We start from the raw sequence: 6,087 nt of genomic DNA, 5'->3' as shown, positions 1-6,087 counted from the left end.
TGTAGCTTGATTGGTTGGTCAGCAATGGTTGTGCCTGAACCAATGTTTCATTGGAATTAGTTGAATTTCTTCACTTGATCAAGAATAGTGACGTTAAGTCATGATTTGGAAGTGCCTATGTTGGACTGGGGTGGAAAAAGTTAAAAATCATAAAGCACCAAGTTATAGTCCAACAAGTTTATTTCGAAGCACTGCTTCTTCATCAGGTGGTTGATGAAATATCTGAAGAAGAGCACTTCGAATAAAATCTACTATAACCTGGTGTTGTGTGATTTTTATCGATGTTAAGACATGCATGCAGCCTCAAAAGTGAAATTTCTTATTGTGAATAATGTATAGAACTTTAGCTCTCTTTGAGTTACATTCTTTGAGTTGCAGTCCTACTTGTAACATATCTTTGACCTTGTAAGTTCTGCCATTTAGAGTACTTTTTCACCTCTGTGTTTGTAACATCTGTTTCTTCAGCCATGCTATTTGAACTGATAGGACAGTGATAAACAGCGCTGTACCAAGCTTGAGCTTAATAACATGTCCACTGACATAAACAGGTTCTGCCAAACTTCCTAAAGAAGGGCTTATGCCCGAAACGTCGATTCTCCTGTTCCCTGGATGCTGCCTGACCTGCTGCGCTTCTCCAGCAACACATTTTCAGCTCTGCCAAACTCAGGTCAGTTGGATCACCAATCTCCATTGGAATGCTTCAGGTATCTTTTCTAATGATGGAGTTTCTAACACATTTTTATAAATAAGCCTTTGGCTTTTTGCTGCCCTGAAACTTTGTCCCACTTCCGCAGATCTTTTGGAATTCACCCATAATCTTACAAGTGTTGACAATTTTGATATTAACACTTGGTGTAGACTGTTCTTTGTATTAGCTTGTCATGTGTGTCTTTAGTGTGCTTATACATTATAGAGTGGATCAATTATGTTGTGCCCTTGTGATAAGGTTATTGTTCTCCTTTCAGGATTTGTCTGGAAGTCTCCCTGCTTCTGCTTTCAGCACTATTTAAATAGCATTCCCTAAAGGAAAATCTTCTAGGCTAAAATTGATCTGACAAAGACTCATAAAGAAATCAAGAAATAATTCTGTATGTTTTGAATTCCTGTTTCAAAGCTCTACAGGCAGTTTCCCACTAAGCTGTAGAGGTCATTAATGGAGTTACATGCCGATTCACCTGATGTCGAATTCTTCTGTTAAATCTTATGATTTCAAGGATTTTGCTTGTTGCCAGATTAAAATAATTGCCAAAATCTTCAAGATCTATTTTTGAATTTTATGTCTTTATATTTTGGTGATTTATGACTTTATCAGCTATATGCATTTTGAATACCATAGTGCATTTACTTGTTCAGTTTGAGATTTAGTATTTAAGCTTGAAGCAAATATATGTCTTAAGTATCTGTTTTTATCCCTGACATTGCCCTTTTTCCCAGTAAATCTGCTCTGCAACATTCCCAATGCTATGATTTCACTATTAATTCGAATTATTGCCCCTGAGTTTGTTGCTATAATTGTGCCTCCTAATGCGCCCTCATATAACAGCACCAATTATTGTGAGCAGTAAGTACTCCTTTCTTTATCTCTAGCTTTTCCGGTTTGGTCTATTGCACTTTTATTTTATTTTTTTGCCTAACAGGGATTTTAACTTTGCACACAGAACTCTAAAGAAATGGTCACTTCCCATTTGAATCTCAAATCAGGACTGCTCCCATGGATCCTTGTTTTCTCAGAATTGTTTAACTGCCAAGCACACCAAGCTCACCCTGCTTCTCCTGTGCTCCTTAACAGGCCTGAGGTGCAGGTTTTAGCTTCCACACATTCTGTTGTCTCCATATTTGTTCAAACCTTACAGCTGCAGACTGACTATCTGAGCATCCTTAAAGTGGTAAACTATGTAAAGCAATAAACGTGCTTGATTGAGAATAATAGAATCCCTCCAGTGTGGAAGCAGGACATTCAGCCCATCAAATCTACCCCACTGCGCCAAAGAGCATCCATCCAGAAAACCCTTCCCACCCTATCCCAGTAATTCTACATTTCCCATGGCTAATCCACCCAACCTACACATCCCTGGACACTGTGGGCAATTTAGCATGGCTAATCTACCTAACCTGCACATCTTTGGACTGTGGGAGGAAACTGGAGAACCTGGAGTAAATCCACGCAGACACAAGGAGAATGTGCAAACACCAACTTCTGAAAGTTTTTTTCATCCAAGGATTTTTGCCATTATTGCCATCATTGCCTTGCTGTGATTAAACAATTAAATCCACCACTGATCACCATGTTCTATGACAATAACCTCCACCAGCTAATGGTTGGAGTAGAATATTATCATCAATCCTTTTTTCTTGATATTTTAATTAGCCTGTTCAGACATGATGTGACGCACATTTGCAGCAGGTGGGATTTGAACCCAGGTTATCTAGGCTCAAAAACAGTGACATTACTACTAGATTAAAAGAGCTCTTCCTTCTGTCTATAGTGGGTCTAAGGAAGTGTTTGATTAACAGTGGTAGAGGCCGAACTTTTCCTATGTCATAACAAGAAATTACAGTTGTCTTAGTGACATGCAGTTTATTGCATAATAGAAACAGGTACACGTAGCAATGGGAACAAGTTATAATGGTAGATGAACTTAACATCGAAGACGATCAGTCAGCAATGATGATATATCTGTCTTCATCAGGTAGGCTCCTCTTCCTTCTCCCTAAGCTTTTATAATATCATCAGATTGCATGGAGTTCAATTTTGTCTCCAGCATAAATTCGTTCAGAACAATTACAATAGTCAAAGAGCCTTACTTACTGATATGGAATAAGCAGTTCCATGACTGAGTATGTGCAAATACACATAATGCAGAGACACTCCAGACCAACGTTTCAATATGCAGATCACAGTGTAAACTCAAAGCACAAGATAAAGCAACTCAACTTAATAGCACAAAAAATTAAGATATAAAATCACGATTTACCTTGATAAAATAATGTTACCCTGGACCATAAAACTGTCTTTTATATTGGAGGAACTTTTCAGCTATGAACCCTTACCTTTGAAGCACATTTGGACTCATTTAATCTAAGGGGCCTCCCTCTGGATGCTTGAAAAATCTAAAACTTGTGTTTCACATTTAAATTTTTTTATCCAGCCATCAGGATGGTGGTTCTCACATTTTTAGAGTAAGCTTGAACTTCTTGGTTAACTGCTCTGTCTTCCCATTCTCATTGGCCTTGGGGAAATTTGAACTGGACAAAGCAGTAACAAGATAACTAAAACCAGCAACTTCAAACAGAAATTCTACTTGTCTGATCCCACAGTTCTCTTCACTTGCTTACAGGGTGACCTTCTTGGGAAAGTTTATTGTTGTTCAGAATTACATGTAAAGCTAAATCAAAGCAATTCTACACAGCATCTTTAACTTAAAATAAAATTCAAAATTTTTCCCATTTCTGAATGTGCAATCTTCCATGGAAATAAAGATATTTATTGAACCACATTCATAGCTTCCCACTAATTCAATCTTTTTTATTCCAGTTGCAAAAGTGCAAATTCTCCTTGTGATATTCTTATGATGCTAGACCCCATGACTTCACACAATTTGAATTAATTCAAAAACCAAAATAATAAAGTAAATTACAAGTAGTACATGTATTCATGCAAAAGAAGAATTAACATGCTTCAGCAGAAAGAAATTTGCAAAATAAAATTTTTAAAATGGTTAGAATAGTTCAGATATTAAAGATAAGGCCACAGAGACGTAAATAACTTTGAACTCTTTTCATAGACCAGAGGGTGACAGTGACAATGATAACAAACCACAGATAATTCATAAACAGAATTGCAAACAAAAGAAATTACATAACTCCTTAAACGTTCACTCAGTAAACTTCTACAAGTTCACACAGTTCTATAAATTAACATAGTTGCACGTATCCTTATATTCCAGGATCCTTTACATTTCCTTTCAATCAGTAATTTTTCTATCTCATTTCTCTTGTCTCATTTTAAGTAGACAGCATATCCATACAACTTCACTTTCTGTGCCATGCACATCACTAAGAATAATTTCTTTTGTTGCTGGAACTATTGTCACATTTTGAATTCTAACTCTTTGTTCTTTCCCTTTATTTTCTGTGTTCCCACAGCTTGTACAGATGCTGCTGCAGCCCCGACTGGGATGTCAGCTAGTCCAGAACTAAGATTACCATTCTTGGTGTTTTGCTTCTGGTACTGTTTTCCTTTTCTGTTTCATCTCTCTTCCAGTAGTTTTCCTTTATTCCACCATCTTGTACTCTAATGTGCAACAACTACCTGTATTGAAACTACCCCTTGTTATAACTACTCATCATCTGGGTCAGGGCCATGACTCAATGACTTGTCTGGCTTTCTTATTGTTTTCTTTTAAGTGCTTTTTGTCATATTTTATTTAGATCTCCCCATAGGATTAATTTATTCTCTCCTCTTTGAAAAGTTTTTCACTCTCATGTTGCTTGACATAGTTCTTCATCCACACTGTCCAAGTTCCCAGACTTAGCTCTGTGCTAACTGTGGCTCAAATCCATCTTTTCAATTTACCCACAGCCTATTTCCAAGATTCTGTTAATATTTTATTAACCCATCTGCTTATGATTAAAGAATCCCAAAAATAGTTTGGCTAATTCCCCTCACACATACCAGCATTGCACACCCAAAAGAAAGTTGCTGGTATAAAAAGGACATGGCAATTTCCATGTCCACTTTTTCAAGACTGTTTAGGAAATTATGTATTTCAATCAAGTTGCACCGACTTTATAAAATGGGTCCAGTCTGTCCAATCTTTCCTCATAATATAATCCACTTATTTCAAGCATCTATCTAGTAAATCTTCTGTGAATTATTACTAATTCATTTATGTCATTCCTTAAATAAGGAGACTAGAACAATACACAGTACGCCAGATGTGATCTTACCAATGTCCTGTATAACTGAAGCATAACAGCCTTAGAGTTTTGGTTGAATTCCTTGTGTAATAAAGAATGGCAATTAATCTTCTTATTAACCTTCTGAATTACTTGATGTGCCTGCACACTAACTTTACATGACTCATGAACTACAACCGAGAGTGTGGCGCTGGAAAAGCACAGCAGGTCAGCCAGCACTGGAGGAAAGGAGAATCGATGTTTTGGGCGTAAGTCCTTCATCAGGAACACTTGATCTCTAAAATGCAGCCCTGAATGAGCAGGAGCAACAACTTTTAAAAATTCAGGGAGAATATGCTTACCTTCAGAAACAGGGGCAGATCAAGGCACAGCCTCCACAACCTGAAACAGTAGCAAAGAAACATATCAACAGTGACATTCCAGAAAAGTCGTGAATTGATTATTTATTAGATTAGATTACTTACAGTGTGTGGAAACAGGCCCTTCGGCCCAACAAGTCCACACCGCCCCGCCGAAGCGCAACCCACCCATACCCCTACCCCTACATTTACCCCTAACCTAACACTACGGGCAATTTAGCATGGCCAATTCACCTGATCTGCACATCTTTTGGATTGTGGGAGGAAACCGGAGCACCCGGAGGAAACCCACGCAGACACGGGGAGAACGTGCAAACTCCACACAGTCAGTCGCCTGAGGCGGGAATTGAACCTGGGTCTCTGGCGCTGTGAGGCAGCAGTGCTAACCACTGTGCCACCATGCCGCCCACAAATTGTGCAGATACTGTGAGGGAGTGTATTTCAATTCCAGTAATTATGAAACAGCAAATTTCTAAACTAAGACTGCAAAAGCAGGAACTTATAGATGCCGGAATGGGAACTGATTTGTTTTAAGGTTCAGGAAGCGCTACTTTCGACTAATCTCCAGTTTATAGCAAACAGTACAGAAGTAATGTTAAAGTAAACAAAGTTTAACAAAGTTAAAAGTAAACTTGAGGTATAGCAGGTCAACTCAGCCAAGCAGAATGTCCCTCTTGTGGCATGCAAGGAGTTGTAGACACTTCACATGACCTAGACGCACCCATGTGCTGCACAAGCTTGAGATACGGTTTCAAAGCTTGAGTGGCACTGAGTACATTCACGAAGCAGGGAACTAAGTGGATAGCAT

General features: G+C 38.3%; 1 long non-coding RNA gene across 1 annotated transcript in view; it reads right to left on the bottom strand.

The window, feature by feature from the left end:
• Positions 1-6,087, bottom strand: part of LOC148152185 (uncharacterized) — a 409,067-nt gene that overhangs the window by 351,414 nt on the left and 51,566 nt on the right. Inside the window, exon 4 of the long non-coding RNA XR_015758981.1 lies at positions 5,262-5,301. This is a non-coding gene — a long non-coding RNA (uncharacterized LOC148152185). The remainder of the gene's footprint in view (positions 1-5,261; positions 5,302-6,087) is intronic.

The sequence above is a fragment of the Chiloscyllium plagiosum genome, unplaced genomic scaffold, assembly GCF_037043375.1.
Source record: "Chiloscyllium plagiosum isolate Xiang-an unplaced genomic scaffold, Cpla_swu_hap1 HiC_scaffold_1, whole genome shotgun sequence".
In the NCBI taxonomy this organism is placed as follows: domain Eukaryota; kingdom Metazoa; phylum Chordata; class Chondrichthyes; order Orectolobiformes; family Hemiscylliidae; genus Chiloscyllium; species Chiloscyllium plagiosum.
This window is presented reverse-complemented; position numbering and strand designations above follow the sequence as displayed.